The sequence below is a fragment of the Manis javanica genome, chromosome 4 (assembly GCF_040802235.1).
Source record: "Manis javanica isolate MJ-LG chromosome 4, MJ_LKY, whole genome shotgun sequence".
Taxonomy (NCBI): domain Eukaryota; kingdom Metazoa; phylum Chordata; class Mammalia; order Pholidota; family Manidae; genus Manis; species Manis javanica.
Window position 1 is genome coordinate 68387937 of NC_133159.1, and position 14418 is coordinate 68402354.

At 36.1% G+C, this 14418-nt stretch overlaps 1 long non-coding RNA gene across 1 annotated transcript in view; it reads right to left on the reverse strand.

The window, feature by feature from the left end:
• Positions 1 to 9012: 9012 nt before the first annotated feature.
• LOC108393041 (uncharacterized) overlaps positions 9013 to 14418 on the reverse strand; it is a 165292-nt gene continuing 159886 nt past the window's right edge. The window contains exons 2-3 of the long non-coding RNA XR_001852178.3: positions 13436 to 13512; positions 9013 to 11309 (exon numbers count right to left, since the gene is read on the reverse strand). This is a non-coding gene — a long non-coding RNA (uncharacterized lncRNA). The remainder of the gene's footprint in view (positions 11310 to 13435; positions 13513 to 14418) is intronic.

The window sequence follows — 14418 nt, forward strand, 5'->3', positions numbered from 1 at the left end:
GAATCAGCTCTATGGATGAAATTTTCTCAGGCTGAGTGATGGAGATGCAAGTGGACTTACTGCACCACTTGGTTGGAACCTCTGCTAACAGCAATACCCTGAATGGCAACGGCTTTCACATAATGTTGTTCAATAGAAAATTTGGGGGAAGGCAGGATACAAGTGAACATTAAGATACATCCAAAACAGATACTGTTTAGTGAGGAAAAAAGTATTTTTAATAAGGAACATTATATAATTTTGTCATTACCATAAAACTTAGAAAAATGGTAAATAAGGCTATGGTCTCACTTTGTACCTCCAGACACAAAGTAGAGGCCACCTCTTAAATTTCCTATGTTAAAAATAAAACTAGAGCATTATATTGAGCTCACTTTAGTTGCTTTTTTTAAGGTACCTATAGGAATAAAAGTCAATTCATTCAATAGCTTTATTTTTATATACACTAATTTCAGAGCATGTACTCAATATCAGAATGTATTTCCCTGTTTCTGTCAATTCTAGTAAAATTTTCTAATCAGAAAATAGTATTTCATATCCTCCCCCAACACCAGTTTAAAAGCTGCAGGAGCTAGAATTCTACTGAGGTCATGAACCTGACTGATGAACCACAGATGAATGTAAGATATTCTTCCAAGCTTACCAGGCCTTATTAATGTGTGGTTCCAGTTCTCATTTTTTATTTAAATTCATGGCAAGGTTAAAAGGCAGTAGTTTTTATTATTATTTTGCCTTTGGTTTAGGACAAATTATGCATGTATCTACAACAGAAAGTCTACTAATTATTTTGTGTTAATCACTGTTAGAAGCAGTATCTAATAGTGCTACTATGAATGAATAGTTCAGAGTCATACATTTCCATTAGAATTAGGACCAAAGGCTAATTTTTTAGTTAAAGCTAAATTCAATCTAAACAGGAAGCATTTTTGTCATTCAGTCTAAAAATCTAGGGCTTCTATAAAAAGCCTGTTTGTGAGTGCAGGGACTAGAAAAAAATACATACAGATTTTTTGGTTTCCATTTTTAGAACTCAGTGTAGTTACAATGGGATTATTAACATAAGTATAGTTATGTAATGTAATGATATAAGATGTTCTGCTTTCCTCTTTATGGCCAAACTTTGCATTACAAAATGAATTAATTTGCCCAAATAAATTTGTGCAAACACTTATATGCTTCTCTCACCTTTTATTTTTTTACTTTTTATTTTGAGAATAACTGTTTTTTATTCTTTTAACTTTTTATTATGAGAAATTCCAAATCAACACTAAAGTAAACAGAATAGTATAACAAGGTGGCAGATATCCACTATCCAAATTCTATGATTATCAACACATCATCTATCTTGTTTCATCTATACTCCAACCCATTCTCTTATCACACTTTTCCTAGAGCAGGCTAAATGTAGAAGATAAAAACTATGGAATTTTCAAGTTGGTAGAACTTATTTTTAAAACCAGTGCCTTCTCAGGGCCAAGCATTTTACTTAGAAAGCATTTCTTCCCAGTTTCCCCAGGAAAAGAGTGGTCTACTACGCCCACAACATGAAATGATGGGTGAGATGGGTATTCAGTAAAATCATAGCTCAAACACCAGAAATTCAGTGATCTGGGTTTTCATTTTCTACAGATTTTCTAGGTAATTGACATGGTGCTCTTTTTCACCAATGTGATCCCTAGTCTTCCAATTATACCACTCCTCTCAACCTCTCAGCCATTCTTTCTTTCTCTCCTTATTTATTTTCACCTCTCTATAAATCATAGATAATAATAGTTCCCACATCATAGCTTGTTAGGTTTTAATGACAGCCTCCAAGGACAGGTGTCAGTTAAATGAAACATATAATTAAAATTTGTGCTATTCTAAAATTGGGTTACTTGGCAATACTCCAATCAGAGACTAACCCCATTCAGACAGTAGGCATGAAGTGCTCATCTGGTTACAGTGTGCAGCAGATTCAGTCAAGGCCAGTCTTTTCTAGGTACCTAAAATGTGATGGAATGCTTAGTTCGGCACACCCACTTTCAGGTATTTCTACTTGGCACATGACATAAGTGTTCTGTACCTTGGGGCCTTGGCAGCCAATGTTCTTGTTCTTCATTAAGGCAACAATTTGGGTGAAGGCTGTATATACTTTACCAAGCAATTAATTTAGGTATATGTGTATCTGTATATGAATAAATATGCCATTATCATACTTATGCAATAAGTAGATTATACATTTCTTTAGCTCCAATACTTCTTCACTAAGAAATAGAGAGCCATGGTCTCAGCCTCAGTCTCAGTCTTGGACAAACACATCATCTTGTTGGGTGCCATGCTTGTCCACAGTTATCATTCTCCTACAAGGAACTCTCTTGTGTCCTCACTTAACAGAAGCTCCTGAGACTCCTTAGGCATTTACCAAGAGCAAGCTCTCTGATCTTTTTACTGTCCCTGTTAATTCTTCTCTGGTAACTCTTCAACCTTTCATTGATTTTCTACTTTTGCCATTTCTGCGCTGCGTCACTCTGCTGAGGGAGAAACATGTGATCTCTATTGAGTTGGAAAAGTCATTATCTTTTCATCTGTATCCCTCGACTGTTGACATCCTGCATGAGTTTATGCTGGCATCTAGCTCTCTCAGCCCCATTAAGCACTGAGATGCCTTCCCTCCTACCCTTGGTCTCCTGGGTCTTTAACAGCATGTCATACATAGTCCTCCAATGGAAGTCACCTCTGCCCAGTGCGGTGTCTCTCAGAGAATCTGACTCTCTCACAAGTCTTCTCTATGCTCTCCCTGGACTACTTGGCGGTAGGTACATGATACACTGGCTGGCAGACACATCAACCAGACTCAGCTCTGTTTTATAACTGAGTCTTGAGTTCCAATGATGTCTCTGGCCTTAGCTTAACCCTGGGACTCTGCAAAGCAGCAGTCAGAATAGAACAACTTCTTTTTTCCAACCATGGGTCACTTGCATGGTCACCCTGTTAGGAGACAAGATCCTTCCCTATGCCCTCTTATCCAGTTTGCCATTTCAAATCTCTGCCTTCTCCCATAGCTTCAAGACACAGGGGGGAGAATTTCAAGTTGCTACAACTCAACCAGAAACACCTTTATTTTTATATTGTTTAAATGTTCAACCCTTCCGGCTTACTCTGTGTGGGTTTCACTCTAACAAATGCACTACAGACAAATTTGGATGTGTGTTTGATTTGATTTTCTTTTGAATAAATCTGTATATTTTTAATTGGTGAGAAAAGGCACAAACATTAGGAAAGCATTCAGGGTAGATTAATTGTTCATCAAATTTTCATTCTCTCTTCAAACCATATTGGAACCACTTGTTTTACATGAATTCCAAAGGCTGGCACTAGCTTTCACTTCAGGAAATAAATGACACAGGGTATTATATTTTAAGGACCATTAAAACCTTGAAATTGCACAGCAACTTAAAAAACAACAAGTTATTTAGCCTGGATAGCTTTGTAATGGTTACACAATGGGGAAATTCATTGTTAAATGACCCTCCCACTCTAACTTCACATATAATGCTTGTCAAGAAGAGGAAGGACAAATGAGACTAGCATCCGGGTACACAGGGCATAATGTAAATGGTGTAGGAACATTATGGGTATGTGTACCAAGTGGATCAGAGAGAATGCATGAAATCTCCCTTGGAATCTTGTGCTCATTGACCCACAGCTGGTTGTTAGAAATTATTTTTTTGCCTGGTCTAACAAGGCTAGTTCATTGCTATTGTAGTTCCAAACCTCTATAACCTGTCAGAAAAGTTGATCTTATCTATATGTTAATGTGTTTGAGATAAACAACAGAAGGTAGCTGTAATATTGTTAATGAAACTATTCTAATGTAAGTGATTTTGGAGTTACATTAAACAGCATTTGAAACTGATGTTTTTGCTGTTTAATTTATCAGTTTTCTAACCTTTTCTTTTAAACCTTCATTAGAACATCTATGAAGATAATGAAACCTAGCTACCAGATTAAAGCAGAACATGAAAAGTTCTAAAATAACACGATTGATATGAAGAATTCTTTTGAGCAAAATTACAAACTGACAATAACAATAAACAAACAGCAAACCTCACCTGTTCCTATGATGGAAATCAAACAACACTTGAGTCTATAAAGAAGCAATAATTGCTTAACTAAACAAAGTGATACAGTTCATTATTTTCTGCTGTACTTTTATGTACTTTGCCCCTTGAAGCACACACCTAATTTGGTTTCTTTTTTAAATATGATTTACATATAGCACTTGAGGAGAGATGTTTTAGAAAAACATAAAGTGTTCTTCCTTGTAAAAGCAATGTCTTTCTTGTTAGTGCCAAGATGCTTTTCCCCAAGCCCTCATTCTCTGCTCAAGACAGTGTAGCCACTAATGAGGAAAGCACGGCAAGTACCTCAGTTGAATGCTTTCCTTTGTTTATCTACAAGGAGTTCATTCTGCAATGGGAAGAATCCCTTAGTATCAATGAGTCTGAAAGTGCTCAAATTCTGCCAAGAGGAAAGGTATAAAGCTTTGTGTGGCCATGGTTTAAATTAATCTAAGCAATGCAAAAGGAACTCTGTCATCTCAAAGAACATCAGCCACACTGCTTCCATTGTCTCCCTTTATGAAGTACATTCCATCTTATTTACATAGGTTCTGTTCCCAGTTACAGGGTCACTAGTTGGCAGTATTTGAAGATGTGCATCTAAAATGACAAACTGTGTTACTGACACTTGCCACTAGTTAAAGATATATGATGCAGTTTTTAAGCCTATTTGGGCTTTCCAGACTAGTTCCAGTTACTGGCAATCATTCCTTGAAAATGACTCTTTGCTCAATAATAATAAGCACCTTCAGATGGATTTTTTTAAAAAGATGGCATTAATTTAGAATATAAATTAAGAGAATACATTTGATAGTGGTAAAGTACAAACCTACCCACACATGTTGGTTTCATGTATAAAATATAAATAGCATATGAACTCTCCCTTGTGTCCTCAGAGAGAGATGCATTTTTTTCCTTCTGAGGGGTGTTCAAAATATGCCATTTTAAACATAATAATCCATAAATAAAATACAGTGCTTGCCAAAATTATTTTTTCACCATGTGTATGGCCTTTAGACACTGTTCTGAACTCTGATTTTTCTCCTGAGATACAATTCAAGAGCCTTAAAAATGTCTTTAAAAAACTTCCTATGAAATATGTAGATTTTTAAAAAAATTGTGTTTCTATATAGCCAAATTGCTCTGTTGTTATAAATACTGTATATAAAATTACCAGATTTCCTGTCATTCCATTTTTAGAGGGGATACTGCATCATTAAGCATTGAAAGAATATAATATAACTATTCAAACTGCTTAAAATATTTTGTGACCATAAATTATTATCCAAAAATATTTTTCAAGTAGATAAAAAGAGTTGTCAGTTCTGCATAGCGAATGCCTCATAAGGGGCTCGTTTGTGGTTGAAAACTGAATAAAAGCAGTAAATTAAGACCAGACTTAACCATAGAGAAGCTGTAATCCACTGCAGATTTCCTTGGTGAATGAAGCATTGTTACGTGGATTTATCCTCCTTGCTTGTACAGTTAACCAGTCACATCTGTGGCCAAAGCGCTGTCTGTGCTCGTAGACAACATGGGTTCACTAACTCCAGGGAGGTAAGCCCACGCTGGTTTACCTTGTATTGGTAAGTGCAAAATAAACTTCACAACTGTTTCGCGGGGACCGCCAGAGAAAGGCAGATAAGGTACTGAAACTGGACTATTGTTAAGGAACGCAGAGGGTTATCACAAAACGAGCGGGCGCTTGAGAACCTGCAGGGACACGGGTTGTTCAGTTTTCCTGATGGGCATGCTGTGAGAAGAGAGGGCCATGCTGAAGCCAAGTGCAAGGTGGGTGCGACGAAAGGGCAGGAGCATCTGGGGTTTCCGCATGCCGTCAGAGCTGAGAGCTGACGGAAATATGGTACACATTAGAGGAGCATCACTCATCATAAATATTCAATTTCAGGAATTTAAATAGTTTACAGACATAGAAGCCCTCGCTGATTATTTCATCCAGCATTGTTGATTTTCCTCTGTTGTTTGTTGGCAGCCACCATAATTAATGAATAAGACCCTGGAAGTCATGACAATGAGTGGGTTTAGTCTTAAGTCTGCGTATTTTCCTTTGTGATTGCATGCCAATAAAATAACTGATTCGTTTTTTTGTAAATTGAACCAAAGGGAGCCAAATAAGGCCTCTCTCTGCTATTAATTTGTTTCTTTCAGAGTCCAGTGTTTCCAAAGGACATTAATTTTGATTTCTCTTCTGAAAGCTTGTGGTTGCCCCTCATGCTTTACAAAATATTCCCAAATCAGAGCTGAAAAGAAAATTGTAAGTGAACAGTATTTCAAAACAGTTATTCTTTATTATTTAGAAAAAATTTCCCAGATTTCTCTATAATTCATTCCAATATGTTCACTTTGTAAGAGATGTAGGGCAAGTAGAAAGGGAACACACCAGTGAAAAAGACCTTTTTATTCTGTGAAAGGTTGATATTTAAAAATTTTAAGAAACATTTTATAAATAAGGTCAGCTTTGCAAGAAAAAAGTTTATTCTTGACCATAAGCAGGTACCTGTGCCTTACTGTTACAAGGTAAAATGTATGCAAAATACGGACATACTAGCTTAGTCCAGTATTTGAATCCTTCAGATCAAGAAAGTTTTTCTTGGAATTTTTCAAATCAGAGTATTGCTTTTCTTTAAGAGAGAAAATATTTATGCTAATGAAAACTATCAGATTCAGTGTCTCTGTTAAACAGTTTATCCCAGGCCACTGGGACTTGAAGTAATATGTTATCTCCTTACATTAGAAAAGAAATACTAGAAAATATAAGCTCTTCCAAATATGTGCTAGATTTGCTCTGATTCCTGAAGAACAAAGTTTATAATACCATCTCCACTTAAAGAAAATCACTACTTGATTATCTATTACTTCTTTACAAAGGTGTCTATTTCTGAGAAAAGAACAATCTTAAAATCTCTAACATTACTATGATAGATAGATGATAGACAGATAGATAGATAGATGATAGGTAGATATAGATAGATAGATAGATAGATAGATAGATAGATAGATAGATAGATAGATAGATGATAAATAGATAGGTAGATAGATAGACAGACATGGACAGATAGATGATAGAGATATTCCAGAAGCCTTTCCTTCTAGTTAGCAGAAAGGGGTACCATGTTAAGTTGCATGTAGGTTTAGTTGAAGCTGCTTGCAGCTATTGTACAAACATCTGAACCTAGAGACCATGTTTTTCTAATCAAATACAACTATTTAAATTGCCCCCTTACCACACACACACCCTGGAGGTTGAAGGGAGAAGACTTCAGTAGAAACTGTCAGCAGTACATCACTCTTTGGTGCTTTGGAGTTGTAATTTCTAATATTGTTTCAGCTTGGTCAAAATAATGATCTTCCATGGCTTCTGTGTACTGCAATAATTTAATAAAGTAATAGGACTTACTCTTGAAAGAAAAGTGCTCATTAGCATTTGTAATTCCATGTTGTGCTTCACATTAAGTGCTGTGAAAAGGTTATGGATCTACTCACCATAGCATCAAAAGTGTAAAGGTAATAGGTGAAATTTTCATTGTTTCGAGTGCTGAGAAATAATCATTTAAAGGTCAGTTGCACTAAAAAAAAAAGAACATTTGTTTAATAAGTAACTCATTTTGGGATATGCTGCACTTTCAAAGGTTACAGAGTACACCAATTTGCCAGTGATGTCAGCAAGAAGTGCTTTTAGTCATTGGCCCTATTAAAACAACCCTTCATAAACAAAAGGTGAGAAAATATGTTTGTACATGCATGCACATACCATCCCACATCTGATTCATTCTATTTTGCTTCATTCAGTTTTATTAATTTCTAAGGACATGACCATGTGTCAAGAGTTATAAGATTCCTCACTGGATCGTATACCAACATCTTGTTAGAAACTCTTATATAAATGAAACAAATATTGATTCAGTATGTAAATGAAAAAGTATTCATTTCTAGCCTTTCAATTCTAATACTAACTTTCCTTCCCTGCTTTTCCCCAAAAAAGCCAAAGAGAATTTGTTTTGGCAATAAAATGAAGTATTAACCATGTCTGTAGACAAGAGGATTAACAATAATTGTAATATGGGCAAAATTTTTTTAATACCAAAGGGTTTTTTTTTCATGATCTGAATAAAAGTAGTGATCTGTTTAATATAACATTCATACTGTTAAAATTTTTGCCTTTAGGGAATTGATGCACAAGAAATAGAGTTATTTTGTTGCTTTTATATTTAGCATTTTTGAAACAAAGTGTTTTTTAACTGGCAGTAATTTTCTTCAGAAGATTATCCCTTGGCTTGAGATGTCTATATGAATAAGTATATGAACAAGATAGCTTTAAGAATAACCTCTGCAGAAAGCAATCCCTCTGAACACTTGATTGCCTAAGATTTACATTTAGTTTTGACTCTACATAGGTTGCAAACCATCCTAGTTGTGACATTTTGTTGGTGGTAAACAGTGAGTTCTCAGATTTTATAAGGAGTTGATTTTTAACATATGCTGAATAAGAAATTTAGTTACAGTTTAGAACAACACAGTTTCATGCAGACTTCTAAGATTCATTGTACAGATTAAAAGCACTAGAAAGCTTGTAACTCTTACCCTATTGTAAAGTTAAGAACTGTCTTTATGTACATAAGACATTTGCAATTAGAAGAAAATACGACACTCTTATTTCAAACAACTTAGCTAAGAATCAAGTTATTCTCTTAATTTGCCTTGCTTTTCATTTGAAAGAGCAAAATCTATTTCCTGGGCAATTTTGCAGAGCAAAGATATTAATACTTTGGGGTTTAATTGTATCCTGTGTTTAAATACACTGTGGGTGAAACCCCAGACCTCTGCTTAATTGCTGTGAGAAAATAGCCTGATTTCGCTGAGATTAGGCACACGCTTATGTATACTTTGACCCAAGAGTGCCTCCTTCAGAATTAATCTTCTAAGGTAGAGGGATTTGCTTTTATATGTGCAGCAGGGCCATTCGTGACAAAGCGGGCCTAATAAACTAACTTCACCCTCCAGACCTCGCTTTTGCTGTCAACGTTTTTCTTCATCTATTCATTTCACACATCTCTTGTCCAGAGGTTTATTAGCAAAACTCTAAACCAGGGAGAAGGAATAATTGTAATGGTGTTTTTTTTTAATTAAAGGGCTTTGAAATTTAAATCAAACTCTTCAGAACTAAAACTAAAAAAAAAAAAAGCCTTCCATTTTTACTAATGAAACTTAGAGTGTGCTAAAATAACTCCATTAAGTAAATATCGTAGCCCTGTGAAAAGACAAACAATTCATATTTACTTAAAATTTGTTCTGCAGCTGTATTTTGTTGGATTTGTCTAATGTGTATGAAAGCACTTCTTCTTTCCCATCAGCTACATCAGAATTGTTTTTGTAAGATATAACAGAATGTTCTGGTTTTTAAATATTTATATTAATCAAAGTTAGGGTTGTTTATATTTTTTGGCAATAGGGTTTTTCTTTAAAAGTGATGCACTTCCATTTAACTAAACAAAAGTGTTGAAATGGCCTGTCATATAAACTTCAACATAGTATAGTTAGTAATAGAAATTCTGAACACAGGAAGAAAAGGGAGCTAGTTTCTCGGCTTCAGGTTAAACATGGATTAATAAAATGTGCAACATTTGTAATTTCCAAGATTTTCCTGAGGAGACGTCACTCATTGCCACTTATGAACTATGGAGTTACCTGGCTGGAAGGTTTGCATTCAAGTTTCTTTCTGTTTTCTTGGAGCATTGGTAAGTCAAGCCTAAAAGCTGGCTAGAAATGACAAACCGCTAAAGCTTGGAGCTTCAGTCATTCAATTAAATTCCATTATATTTTACATATTTTTAAACCATTTTAGAATTGGAAAAAAAATACCTTCATGTTACTTACCTGAAATCTCTCTATTTGTGAACAGAAATAGCTCAAATTCAGGCATTTGTTGGGTCAAACCTCCAGCTATCATTGGAACATGGATGTCATATGGCTGATAGGGAACTGTATGATCTATCTAGACTCTCATAAGAGAAATGGAGTCTTTGTTAAAGACATTAAAAAAGAAGTCTTTTATTAAAATCTTTATTAAAGCCAACCTTCATGAAATTCATTCATAGTTTTATATAATTCTTTTGTAGTTTGGATAATCCCAAATATTCTGGAAGCTTAATAAAACACAGCTTTCAGTAGACCGGTCCTTTGGGGATTTTGTTGGTGTTATTTTCATTTGGTAGTTCAAATTGTATTTGATTCACTTCTAAGGAAAATTATCCTAAATAGCAAGACTGGGCCAGAACACTTTAGTCCCTAAAATGGAAGTTATAAATGCTTTAGCTTTCAGGGAGTGGTAAACACCTATCAAAGAAATAGGAAGTATATTATGCATTCCAAGCAGAAGGGCTAAAGGTCTCCTGTTCGAACTTTTGGCCCTTCCAGAATCCCTGATCCTTCATTATTTTGTTTAGCTTGCTGTGTAAGTCTTGACCAGTAGCTGACTCTGAGAAAACATTTCCTGACATCATTTTCAGAGGTGATGTGAGATTATTATGCTTGCCTTTTCATTTGGGTTGGGAATGAAAAGTCCAAAAGTGGTTCCCAGTTAATACTTTGTGTATGGTCTTTTAATTAGCAGCTCAGGCTAATTCATTCATTTAGCCTTTAGCATTACAATTTCATTTTCAAACGTGTGTTTAAATAATCAATGAACACATACAAACATTCATAAACAGACAAATACTTTTAAAGGGGCAAAATGTGCTATAGTAGAACAGGAAAGAAGTAGACTCTCTTTAATTACTCCATTCATAATACAAAGTGGTGAGGGAAGAGCAAAAAAGATCACGCATGGTACATTATATATAAAATTGAAGTCTCTCAAGTAATTTACTTTTTTTATTGTACCAACTAAATGAAAATAAATATGCATTTCATTATGTCACACTCACACTGTTATGGATTATTATTAATATCTTGTTTCCAGTCTTGGTATAATCCAAATCTGTGCATTAACCTCAGTAGGGGGTTTTGCTTGAGGTAATTGACATTATATAGTCCAAAGCACAGAAAGAAGAAAACATATCTATAATCTTTACCTATTTCTAAACAGAGGGGGATAATCAGACCAGTTCTCCTATTGTGTGCCCTCCCTCTTCAAGCAGTTTCCTTTGAAGTCAGAGGGAGTTCGAGGAGCTGAGGCTGAGAATGTGGCTGGAGAAAAAGAATGAATATTATCAGGTCAGATTCTCATAAGAAGTTTTATGCCACATTAACCATTCAGTTTCCTATAATGCAGAGCCTTTATCATTTTAACCTTCAGGTTTATTCTAAGATCACTAAAATAATTTCTTATAATATACTGGGGATTTTTCTTATGCATATTTATTTGAACTCCCTAAAGTAGATCCACAATGCAGCCCTTCAAAAACATAAAATCTTTTATTTTTTAGAAAAATCTGTAAATTTAAAAAGCATCATTTTCTAGGAAATCTAGATGTTTATTTGGAAATCTAGATGAATAAGAAACACTGACCAATTAAACTGGCCTCCGGGGTGATTTCAATGCAGAAAAGTTAGAATGTAGGTGGGGGGTTACTATTTGTAGAGCGGTTTCTCTCAGTTCTCCCTTGCTTGCTACCACCTTCAAGGAGAAAGAAAATGTAGGCTTGCATTGATGTCTCCTAGCTAAATTTCAGGTTCGGTACTGCCAGTTGGAAGTTTATTTCTTAGTGTCTGTTATGAATCACAGGAAAAATGAACTTGTGTGAATGCATTGGAGGCAAAGTTATATAAACTCGGGCAATAATGAATTGAAGGTGTGGACAGTCATTCGATTAAGGGGAACAGACAGTTGTCCAAAAATTCCCCTCAGTTTCCAGATGTCCAACAAGAGGAAAATGACTGAAGGGAGGACCCAGAATAGAGCTAGCTTGTCAGGCTGAGAAGCTATCTAAGAACAAGCCAAGTTCTTCATTCAATTAGTATGTCTATTTCTTAAGAATACTATGCTAAACAATGTAATAATTATTACAGATACAAAAACAATTCCCATGACCCTTTAAAAATTCAAATTTGTGCAGCAACAAAAGATGTGTTAATAAATAATCACAAAAAAATATGACAAGCATCATAACACAGCTGAGTACTAAGTGCTATGGGGACACTGAGGAGGGAATTATTATTTCTTCCTGGAATTTGGAAAGAAGTTCTGGACTGGTCCATAGCGGTCTCACAGAAAAGTTGATATACAAACTGTGTCTTAAAGTATAAGCAGGTATTCACAAACAGAAGGAGGAGGAGCCGTCTCAGGCAGAAGGAATAGCATGAATTCAAACCAGAGTCTTATTCAAGGAATAAGAATTTTCTGAGTCTGATGGAACTACATGGTGTCCAGGCTGCTTGATGGGGGAAAGAGTGTACTGTAATATGGCTCCAAAACGCAGCCCAATAAACAAAGCTTTGTATGTTATGCTAAAGAGTTGAGACTTCATCCAGGAAACAGCAGAAAGTCACCAAAGTGTTTAAGCAGGGGAGTAACATGATCAGAATTATGTTTTAAAAGACAGTTGTCATCTGTACAGAAGAAGGCTTGGAGATTAACAAGAATAGAATAATGCTTATCAGTTACTGTAAATTTGAGAATTGAAAATGAGTGAGACCTCTGCTATGGTAATAAATTGGGGAAAGATTTTAAGGGGTAACTTTTTTTTTAATTGGCAACGTCAATCGGTACAACTTTTCATGTGCATACTACAGAGTTTGGGTCAAAGTGATAAGCATGGATAAACCATTTTTTCCAGTAGAGTCAATAGTAGAAGATGGTATCTAAAGTGAGAATTCCTATCAGTAGTGTCCAAGATTGAAATTCTTCTGAAAATTATTTATTTAGGGAGTGCCCTCAAGAGAGGGGGAGCAAGAGAAGTGAAACACACAGAATTAAATAGCCGAGAAGGATGTGGTCTCAGCTGAAAACCAGCCTTAGCTTAGCCTGGTCCTTGGGGGACTCTGGAACATGCTTGTATCATAGGGCTAATCTCTCTTATACCAGGGAGAGCAATTTTCAGCTAAGATGCCACTGCTCGAATGAGAGAAAATCTCTGGAAAGAGTGCATGCATGAGCTGTTAGCAGCCAAACACTCACAGCAACTGGTGGATGAGAGAGATGCTAGCACTGCAGTCCACTCCTGGCGCTGCTCAGACCCACTTGCTTCTTACATTAACTTTGCTCCTTGCAGGCAACACTACTTCAGATTCTGGTTAGTCACAGTTTCTCACACAGAAAGAGGTAGCAGAGCAAACTACAGCTTCATCTGCTGAAGTTTGTCCCAAGGTCATACCATAGTCATCATGATCCTCTTCCATCGCCTTTCTAGCTGCTCCTCCTCAAGATAATCTGCTGGTTTAAGTAGATTGCCTACAGAGGTAAAAAAATTATGGTTAAATCATTATTGAATTATTATTCTGCAAATCTAAGTAGATTGCTGGGAGGGGCACAAAAATCATCATTCCTAAGATGTCTGAGCACCTGGTTACCATGCTCTACTCAGGTTATTGTTTCTGGGCTGGCCATTTACACTGAAACAAGACACAGGAATATCAAAATATGTCCCAACAGATCACCCAAGTGACAAACACATTGCTCCCTGCCCCCAGTATGTGGGATCATTGCCAGTCCTCATGATAACCAGGTCCACTTCTCTGCTAATGGAGTAGCAATGTAGTAACAAGAAGCCCAAAGTAATTGGCAATAGCTTTCAGTTTACTGAGCCTCTTGCTGTATCCCTGGTGGAAGTTTCCCTCCACTGGGACCTGGGACCTTTAGACTTAAAAAACCTAAAGTTTCAGGGATGGATCACTAGGTGCCACCTAAGAGATGGTGACAGTGGGTAGGGTCCATCTTATGTCCACCCTTTGATTCTTGGACTCATGCGTTCTATCTAATGGGGACAGAGTACCATAAAATATCCATTGCTTCAAAGTATGTAATACCCTAAAAGATGGCACCCATCCTCACAGGGTATCTATCACCTCTAAGCTGGTGCCTCAGTTGTGTCAGAGACTGGTAGAATCAGTGAACCCCATGGTCATATGCCTACTGCCATACCTTCTTTGCCATAAAATGAGTTCCTTGGTCCAATTACCATGATGTTATACATGTAGTGTTCAAAGATGATGCTCTGCAGTGTGTCCAGAGAGTCCCAGTCCCTTCAGATTATATTTTGATTGAACTGGAGAATCAATATAACACTTAGACAAGTTCATGATGGCTGTTGTTCATCCATATGAATGAAAACTGCTTCTGATCCTCCTTCCCAGTGGG